The 10,906-nt window shown below is 44.8% G+C and overlaps 1 pseudogene; it reads right to left on the reverse strand.

The window, feature by feature from the left end:
- Positions 1 to 1,414: 1,414 nt before the first annotated feature.
- LOC116981423 lies at positions 1,415 to 10,541 on the reverse strand (annotated as a pseudogene).
- Positions 10,542 to 10,906: the final 365 nt, after the last annotated feature.

Consider the following 10,906-nt stretch of genomic DNA (forward strand, 5'->3'; position numbering starts at 1 on the left):
AACTACCTTCTGTGGCAGAGAATTCCAGAGATTCACCACTCTCTGTGTGAAAAAATGTTTTTCTCATCTCTGTCCTAAAGGATTTCCCCCTTATCCTTAAACTGTGACCCCTTGTTCTGGTCTTCCCCAACATCTGGAACAATCTTCCTGCATCTAGCCTGTCCAACCCCTTAAGAATTTTATACGTTTCTATAAGATACCCCCTCAATCTTCTAAAATCTAGCGAGTACAAGGCGAGTCTATCCAGTCTTTCTTCATATGAAAATCGTGACATTCCAGGAATCAGTCTGGTGAACCTTCTCTGTACTGTCACTATGGCAACAATGTATTTGAGCATTGGGCATTGTGACATCACACGATGGAACGTTCAGCATGGGCTGGGGCTGGTTGCGGCCCCAACACCGAGCCTTGCGGCACTCCACTCGCCACTGCCTGCCATTCTGAAAATATATCCCTTTCACTCCTACTCTTTGCTTCCTGTCTGCCAACCAATTTTCTATCCATGTCAACACCCTACCCCCAATACAATGTGCTGTAATTTTAGTCACCAGTCTCCCGTGCGGGACCTTATCGAAGGCTTTCTGAAAGTCTAGATACACTACATCCACTGGCACCCCTTCATCCATTTACTTGTCACTTTGTATTCACTAGCGGAAGTGGCAGAAGGGAGAACAGAGAACTGGCCGTTTCCAAAGTGGAAACGCTGATGATTTTTTTCTGATTTTTTTCCGATTTTTCCGACTATTTCTGTACACTTTGCACTTAATCCAGGATTGGCCTTCTATATATAGTAATACCTTGCTGGGCTGTATACAAAAAAAACGTTTTCACTGTACCTCGGTACACGTGACAATAAAGAACCATTGAACAAGCGTAAACTTTATTAATATCGGCTCAAGGCTGAAGTGCAAGTTTTAGACTTTAGAGATACGGCGCGGAAACAGGCCCTTCGGCCGACCGAGTCCTAGCGCACTAACACTATCCTACACACTAGGGACAATTTTACGTCATACTAAAGCCAATTAACCTACAACCCTGTATGACTTTGGAGTGTGGGAGGAAACCGGAGCACCTAGAGAAAACCCACACGGTCACTGAGAGAACGTACAAACTCCGTACAGTCAGCACCCGTAGTCAGGATCAAACCCGGGCCTCTGGTGCTGTAAGGCAGCAACATTACCGCTACCCAACCGTGTAGCCCCTTGAATGCCCTGGAGCTGATCCTGTTCACCTTAGTGTGGACCAAGAAAACCACTTAGACTGCACCGTTGACGCGTAATGATGCACTAGAATTGTCGCATTTTATGAGTGATTTATTCATTACTTTAATGCACAAACTCTGATATTACAGAATGTTAAACAATATTGATCATGAAACGTGCCCCAATGTTCATAACGCTTGCAACAAAAAAGTTGAAACTCGTAATTGTCGGCATTATATCCTAGAAACTAAATCAGATTGCACATCATCGATGGTGCTTCTCACACAAAAATCAGTTCTAACTCCCTCTTTTATAGTTTTGCACCCCTCAGGTTCTCATTAACTCCCCCCCCCCCACCTCACCTTAAGCCTCTGATATATTTCGATAGCATGCAACACAAAGCTCTGCATTGTCCCCCGGTATACGTGACAATAATGAACATAAACCTTAATCCTAAACCTTTAACAGTACACGTGACCATGAACTAAACTGAACTAATCTCCCCTTTGCTCTATCTATTGTACTTGAGTTTAACGACTGTACTTATGTACAGTATTCTCTGATCCGTTTGGATAGGAAGCAAAACAAAGCTTTTCAGTGTATCTTAGTACACGTGACAACAATAAACCTAATCCTAAACTTTTAACTCCAGAATTTAGTGGACAAACAATTAACGTCCAGGTGAATTTGTGACTATTGAGTAACGGGCTGGGAAATCACTGCTGGTGCCTCTATTCTGACCATCGCAACGGACGCACGTGAAATGGCGTCACATCCTCCACAACGCAGCTCTGATCCACCTTTGGTTGAATGTGAAGGTTTGTTGAGAGATGGGATCACTGTAGATCAGTCAGAGAAACGGGCACCAAACCTGCAGAAGATCATCAACAAAATGTCAATTCAAGTGTCTCCATTAAGGCACCGCACACAAGCTTGGTCAGACTCTGTAATAATCATGGCATCCAACTCCACAACGCCCTGAAAGTGGCCGCACAATTAGATCGAGTGTTGAAGAAGGCGTACGGTAAGATGAGGAAGTAAAGTGCAGATGCTGGTTTACACCGAGGATAGACACAATAGTCTGGGGTGACTCAGCGGGTCAGGCAGCATCTCTGGAGAGAAGGAATAGGTGACGTTTCAGTTCTGAAGAAGGGTCTTTACCAGAAATGTCACCTATTCATTTTCTCCAGAGATGCTGCCTGACCCACTGAGTTACTTCAGCTTTTTGTGTCTGTCACCATATACTATGCTTGCCTTCATAGGTCCAAGCATTGAATATAAGTCATAGATTCATAGTCATGGAGTGATACAGTGTGGGGCCCTTCAGCCCAAGTCACCCACACCACCCAACAATGTCCCAGCTACACTAGTCCCACTTGCCTCTGCTTGGTCCATATCCCTCCAAACCTGTCCTATCCATGTACCTGTCTAACTGTTTCGTAAACGATGGGATAGTCCCAGCCTCAACTAATTCCTCTGGCAGCATGTTCCATACACCCACCACCCTTTGTGTGAAAAAGCTACCCCTCAGATTCCTATTAACTCTTTTCCCCTTCACCTTGAACCTATGTCCCCTGCTCCTCGATTCCCCTACTCTGGGCAAACGACTCTGTGCATCTACCCGATCTATTCCTCTCATGATTTTGTATACCCCGATAAGATCTCTCCTCATCCTCCTGCGTCCATGCAGTAGAGACCCAGCCTACACAACCTCTCCCTATAGCTCACACCCTCTAGTCCTGGCAACATCCTCGTGAACCTTTTCTGAACCCTTTCAAGCTTGACAATATCTATCCTGTAACTTGGTGCCCAGACCTGAACACAATATTCTAAATGTGGTCTCACCAACGTCTTATACAACTGCAACATGACCTCCCAACTTCTATACTCTGACTGATGAGAAAAACATTTTTCACACAGAGAGTGGTGAATCTCTGGAACTCTCTGCCACAGAAGGTAGTTGAGGCCAGTTCATTGGCTATATTTAAGAGGGAGTTAGATGTGGCCCTTGTGGCTAAAGGGATCAGGGGGTATGGAGAGAAGGCAGGTACAGGATGCCGAGTTGGATGATCAGCCATGATCGTATTGAATAGCGGTACAGGCTCGAAAGGGCCGAATGGCCTACTCCTGCACCTATTTTCTATGTTTCAATGAAGGCCAAAGTGCCAAAAGTGTTTTTGACCACCTTATCTACCTGCGACTCGACCTTCAAGGAACCATGCACCTGTACTCTGAGATCCCTCTGCTCTACAACACTACCCAGAGGCCTAACATTTACTGTGTAGGTCCTGCCCTTGTTCGAAGTCCCAAAATGCAGCACTTCACACTTCTCTGTATTAAATTCCATCAACCATTCCTCCGCCCACCTGGCCAATCGATCAAGATCCTGCTGCAATCTTTCACAACCATCTTCACTATCTGCAAAACCACTAACTTTTGTATCAGTCAGGGAGTCATGATGCTTCTTTATCGGACTTTGGTTATTTGGAGTTAATTTGGAGTATCACATGTAGTTCAGGGCGCCCCATTGCTGTAAGGATGTGGAGGCTTTGGAAAGGGTGCAGAGGAGGTTCCTGGACTAGAGGGTATTGGCTACAGATGATGTGCGGGGCATGTTTTTTTTACACAGAGGGCTGTGTGCGCCCGGAACTTGCTGCCGTGGGTGGTGGTTGAGGCACGATTGTGGCATTTGACAGACTTTTGGATGGGCCGATGGATATACAAGGAATGGTGGCAGATAGGATTTGGTCTTGGCATCGTGTTCTGCACAGACACCGTGGGCCGAAGGGCCTGTTCCTGCGCTGTACTGTGTTACGTTCTATGTTCTAGTGAGGAATGGTTGAGGAAGGACCTTTCTCGCCCTTACCTCCTGGTCCTGGTATCTCCAGCCTAAGTAGAAGGGCGCAATTCACGAAGAGTGCTGAGATATTCTTCGTTGCCACGATCCCACCGCAAGGCCTTTTCATAGCATTCAACAGCTTCAGAATTCTCCCCGGCTTCTCGGTGAAGAAACCCCAGGATACCCCAGGCTCTGCTGTTGTACGGGTTCCTGTTAATTTGCCTTCTTGCAATCTTCTCCAACTTAGTGCAACAAGTTTTCCAATATTTCGTGCCGTGCTGGATTTTAAGGCCTTCCATAAAATGGTGGATGGCGTTTGATTCAGATTTGGTGTGATCCAGTTCATATACTCCAAGCCATAACTCTATTGCCTGCTTTTCATCTGGAGAAACATCCTCTAAACTCCGAAGGTTGTTGTATATCTCCACCGCTTTAACTGATTCATCATTCATTAAGCAGATCCTGGCAAAATCCAGCTTTGCAAATACATTCGATGGCTTCAGTTGAAATGCCGTTCCAAAATCGGTCTGCGCCTTGATTTCTACGCAGATCCAATAGTTTTTCCCTGTAACAGATACCTATTTGATGCTGCAAGATGGAAGAACGCGGAGTGAATTCTAAGGCTTTCTTCAACAGCTCTATCGCTTTATCAACATTGCGCTGTATTCTGTAAAACTTTGCTGCATAGCGGAGCATAAATGGAGAATCTGGGCTTGTCCGCAACGCTTCTTCAACCAATTCATTCGCTTCTGCCTTTTGCTGGAACTCTTGGAGCCTGAGGGCCAGCATCACCCTGGCCACAGATTCACCCGGATCGAGCTCCAGCACCCGTCTCAGCTGTCTCACCAACTGACTCACTTCGGGGTTTTCCGGGATCGCGGAAATCGATTCCAGACGGTACAGAGCGGTGGCGTAGCCCATGTTCCACTCCGTGTTGTCGGGATCTTCCTCCAGAGTCTTGGCGAAACATTTCTTCGCCTCCTCACAGTAATGATTGCGGGAGCTCAGCAAAGACCACCCCTTCTCCCCCAACACCTCGGGCACCATTGCCGTGACGTGCGGGCCCTGTGTGAGAGGGCCACACTTCGCCTCCAGCTTGTCGAGGTAGGACTGGGCCTCGCTGAGTTGCCCCATGTGGTAATGCAACCAGGCCCGGTTGCCATGGGTGACGATGCTCCTCCTCTCAAATCCATCCCCATGGATCTCCCTCAGACGTCTCTCCGCCTCCTCTAAGTCACGGAGAGCTTCTTCGCAGTTGCCCTGCAGTTAGTTGATGTAAGCCAGCTGGTTGTGCGGCACGCCTTGGTGCTTCCCGCCGATGATAATCGAATCCTGCAACTTCTGCTTCACGTCGTCCAGGTCAACGATGACCATCTGTGGGCCCCACGTGAAGTGGCACTGAAGCTGGCCGAGCTTCACCAACAAGGACTCCCTCAGTGTGTCACTGCAAGAGAGCACAAGGTGATCAATAGGACAACACACAAAAAGCTGGAGTAGCTCAGTGGGTCAGGCATAATCAAGGATGAGTCGCAACCTGGTCACTCCCTCTCCTACCCTCACCCAACGGGCAAGAGGCACAGAAGTGTGAAAACGCACACCTCCAGATTCAGGGACAGTTTCTTCCAAGCTGTTATCAGGCAACTGAACCATCCTATCACCAACTAGAGAGAGGTCCTGACCTTCCAGCTACCTCAGTCTATCTATGATCGGACTTTACCTTGGACTAAACGTTACTCCCTTTATCCTGGATCTGTGCATTGTGGACAGCTTGATTGTAATCATGTATAGACATTCTGCTGAATGAATAGCACAAAGCAAAAAAAGCTCAAGTTTTAGCTGCATTTCAGCTCCACCCTCCTGATCTTAGGTTTCCCTGTACGGAGGAGGAGGTTCGGTCGGCTATTCAGTGGTGGGAGGAAGGGGGACCTCCATGTCGGTTTGCCCCTGGACCTGACCAAGATGGCCGCTCACATGCCCCGGCAATGGACAGTCGAGGGTTCTGCCTGAGTCGACCGCCTGCCCCACTTCCGGGCCTATGTCCGGGACTCGTGAGGCCTTCCGTGAGCACTGATTGCCATAAAGGAGTGAAGGAGGGGTTAGGTGCATCGTGGATAAGAATGACAACACTGTAATGATAACAATGCTTGTCTGTACGGAGTTTGTACGTTCTCCCCGTGACCTGCGTAGGTTTAATGCGAGATCTCCAGTTTCCTCCCACACTCCAAAGACTTGCAGGCTTGTAATTGTAGGCTGATAGTTTTGTTTAGTTTAGGCAAGGCAAGGCAACTTTATTTATATAGCACATTTCATACACGAGGCAGACTCAAAGTGCTTCACATAAAGACATGTCATACAATAAATGAAATAATAAAATGAAATAAAATAGAAGAACTAAAAGAAAAGAAAAGCAAAATTAAAAATGCATTATAAAAAGTGCAAAAGTTAAAAGTGCAATGTAGTTAAGATTTAGCTGAAAGCTAAAGTAAACATAAAAGTCTTCAGTCTTGTTTTAAAAGTGGTCAAAGTTGAGGCAAGTCTTAAATCTTCAGAAAGTTTATTCCAGCTATTTGTTGCATAGGAACTAAATCCTGCTTTCCCATGTTTTGTATTTACTCTGGGAATCACTAGCAGATTGGTTTCAGAAGATCTTAGCGGTCTAGAAGGCTTATATAGTGGAAGCATGTCAGTGATATACTTTGGCCCTAAACCATGTAGTGATTTATAGGTGAGCAGCAGGATTTTAAAATCAATTATCTGACATACAGGGAGCCAATGTAAGGATTTAAGAATTGGTGTAATGTGTTCAAATTTTTTGGTCTTTGTTAGAACTCTAGCAACAGCGTTCTGAACAAGCTGTAGCTGCCTGACAGTTTTTTTTGGAAGACCTGCAAGGAGACCGTTACAATAATCTAGCCTACTATTAAATAAAGGCATGTACAAGTTTTTCTAAGTCTTGAGCTGACATCAGTCCTCTTAATCTTGCTATGTTTTTGAGGTGATAGTAGGCCAATTTTGTTAGTGATTTGATGTGACTGTCGAAATTTAAATCTGAATCCATAATGACCCCAAGATTTCTGGCTTTGTTTGAAGTTTTCAGGGACAGAGAGTGAAGGTGTTGGGTTACTTTAGTTTAGTTTAGTTTAGAGATACAACGTGGAAACAGGCCCTCCGGCCCACCGAGTCTGCACAGACCCCGTTGCGATCCCCGCACACTAACACTATCCTACACACACTAGGGTCAATTTACATATGTACCAAGCCAATTAACCTACATACCTGTACATCTTTGGAGTGTGGGAGGAAACCGAAGATCTTGTAGAAAACCCATGCGTGTCATGAGGAGAACGAACAAACTCCGTACAGTCAGCACCAGTAGTCGGGATCGAACCCAGTTCTCTGGCGCTTCAAGCACTGTAAGGCAGCAACCCCACTGCTGTGCCACCGTGGCCGCCCAGGCTTGGTATAATTGTAAATTGTCCCTAGTGTGTGTAGGATGGTGTAAAAGCGCAGGGATCACTGGTCGGCGCGGACTTGGTGGGCCGAAGGTCCTGTTTCCACGCTGTATCTCTAAACTAAACTAAACATTAACATTGTAGGTTATACAGCAGCTTTTGCTCAAGAAGGTCTTCCTTAATGTGTAGGAAGGAACAGCGTATGCTGGCTTAAAACCGAAGACAGACACCAAAAGCTGGAGTAACTCAGCGGCTCAGGCAGCATCTCTGGGGAAAAGGAAAAGGTGACGATGCTCTGCTTTGCTTCCAGTACCTCGTGCTAGTGAGGGAAGGAACGGGGAGATAGGGGAGCTGAATGTGTGGCTGAGGAGTTGGTGCAGGGGGCAGGGATTTAGATTTCTAGATCACTGGGATCTCTTCTGGGCCAGGGGTGACCTGGACAACAGGGACGGGTTGCACCTTAATTGGAGGGGGACCGACATTCTGGCAGGCAGCTTTGCTAGTGCTGCACGGGTGGGTTTAAACTATACAGTGGGGGGGTGGAGACAACAACGTGGAAGTGCATGCGTGCAGTTAACGGGAAAGAGAGTGTAGAAAGGTCACGTTTAAACTAACAGGGCAGGGGGGTGGGAACCAATGTAATAGACAATAGGTGCAGAAGGCCATTCGGCCCTTCGAGCCAGCACCGCCATTCAATGTGATCATGGCTGATCATCCACAATCATTATCCCGTTCCTGCCATCTCCAACCGGGCTACACCGCCCACCGAGGCAGAGAAATCCACAAACTCACAACTCTCTTTGAGTTCTAAATGTCTTATCCCTTATTCTTAAACTGTGGCCCCTGGCTCTGGACTCCACCAACATTGGGAAAATGTTTCCTGCCTCTAGTGTGTCCAAACCCTTTATAATCTTATATGTTTCTATAAGATGCCCTCTCATCCTTCTAAATTCCAGTGAAGACAAGCCCAGTTCCGCCATCCCGGGAATTAACCTGGTGAACCAACACTGCACTCACTCAAAAGCAAGAATGTCCTTCCTCAAATTAGGAGACCAAAATTGCACACAATACACAAGGTGTGGCCTCCAACTGGCCAACATGCTGGAGTTGATGATTAAAAATGTTATAACAGCACATTTGGAAAACAGTGACAGGAGTGCAGCGTCGGTTCACCAGGTTAATCCCCGGGATGACGGGACTGACATATGATGAAAGAATGGGTCAACTGGGCTTGTATTCACTAGAATTTAGAAGGATGAGAGGGTATCTTATAGAAACATTTCTCTGCCTCGGCGGGCTGTGTAGCCCGGTTCTCTGGATACTTTCAAGAGAGAGCTAGATAGGGTTCTGAAAGATAGCGGAGTCGGGGGAGATGGCAGGAACGGGATAATGATTGTGGATGATCAGCCATGATCACATTGAATGGCGGCGGCAGACTTCCTCGGGCTGCCAGCTGCTGAAGAATAATCGATCCGACTTCCATTCCCGATTTTATTTTTTTAATCGCGAGACAATTTAATAATTTAATTTAAATAGAAAGCGACTTCTAACGCCCTCAACGCCTACAATGTGACGGATCGCAAGAAAGGGGCAAAACAAAGGGTAACTCGTTTCTTTTACATATAAACTTGCTTCTTGGGATGGCTTTAATCTGATTTTACGTTGCGAAAATGTGATTTGGGCACCATACGAACCGGCAGTGTTTTTCCTGCCGATATGGAGTTCAAATTCACCGCAACCCCAACTTTCCAATCGATCGCGTTCCAGAAAAACCCACTCGCAAGATGATTTAAATGCTCTTTTTCTTGGACAATCATCTCATAAGAGCATCTAAATCGTCTATATTTTGTGTTATAGTCCACCCATATTCAATATTTTTATACTAAATATCAGTTTTAGTCCCATGGATTGTGCAAAAAAATTAAAATGTTGATTATATTGAGTGGATGTTTCTAGATTAATTTATGGGAATTAAACATCAAATTCCTTCCATCTGACATATGAATTCATGACAGTGAGATTTTAAAATCATGTTATATTGTGAATTCTCGTGTGAATTGGGATTAGTTTGTTATTTGGATACTTAGGCTATTTAAAAAAATATATCCTTTTCCTAAGAAATGGAATCTACAGACCATTCTTAATGGGAAAGTAGTGGGCAGAAAGGCATGTCATGCGTGGTTTGAACAGCAAAAACTTGTAGTTTACAATGCCAAAATTGAAAAGTTGAGGAAAAACAAGATGTACAGAGTTGCTTATTGGTTACAATCTGAGGAGTATGATGATGCTACTGATTATGATATGCCAATGTACCAGCTAGCAACCGATCTTCTCCATAAAGTGTTGGTCTATTGCTAGAAATTGTAATTTATTTACCTATCTGTTACGGACTTACAGCGCATAATACAATAATATTAAAGTTCTGATCTTGAGAATATCACATTTTTGAATTTTCAAGGCAGTCTGGGTGTTTTTACTATTTCCGTCACAACGGTCAATTTTGTAATTAGCTACAATTAGGTAATTAACTAATTAGATGCTTTAATTTCAGGTCATCCAAGTAAGATGTTTTATATTTGTTTCAGAATGCTTCAATCTATAATAACCGAAAATTTCATTCAGTTCTCTTAATTTTTAAGGAAGGTTATGGGCTTTTGACTGTCCTCGATCACAGCTTTTGTGTTGTCAATGGAAAAGCAATAGGGAACAAGATGTTAATTTCCAAGTATGAAAATGGCAATATCTTTTTTAATGCTGAAGATATGAAAGTGAATTAGGTGTCAAATTAAACTTCTTTTTATGCTTTATCTGATGGGATAAATTGCAGACTTGATTTTTTAAATCTCATAATTTTGTGACATTGCTAGTTAATGTGCGGGGATCGCTGGTCGGGGCGGACTAGGTGAGCCGGAGGTGCCGTTTCCGCGCTGTATCTCTAAAGACTAAAAACTAAGCTTCTCTACTCATCCACCTAATGTCAGCGTCAGTGCCTGAGAAGGTCCTGATCTCTGATATCACTGTGCAAAGTGAAGATGTCCCTTACCTCATGCTGCTGTTCAGGAATCTGTCTTCCTCCCGAGAACTGGCTGGACCAGAGACAGTGGGCGGTGTTTTTATAGTCCACTGGATGGGCTGAGTCCAAATAGTTCACTCCCTGAAAGTGGAAATGAAACTGAAACTGGAAACAGGAACAATCAAGTCTTACCTATCACCTGTGCAGCCTAGTTGTGAAACTGAAAAACTTTGATTCAAATCCCAAACCAGTGATGTTGGATTTACAGACAAGTGCGGGCAAACATTCACTTCAATTTTTCATCCCAACACGTACAAATTATAACCACATCTCAAGAGTTAATATTAGGAATAATAATATTAATAATAATGATGATAATAATGCTGGGCTGCCAACATTG

The sequence above is a fragment of the Amblyraja radiata genome, chromosome 15 (genome assembly GCF_010909765.2).
Source record: "Amblyraja radiata isolate CabotCenter1 chromosome 15, sAmbRad1.1.pri, whole genome shotgun sequence".
NCBI lineage: Eukaryota > Metazoa > Chordata > Chondrichthyes > Rajiformes > Rajidae > Amblyraja > Amblyraja radiata.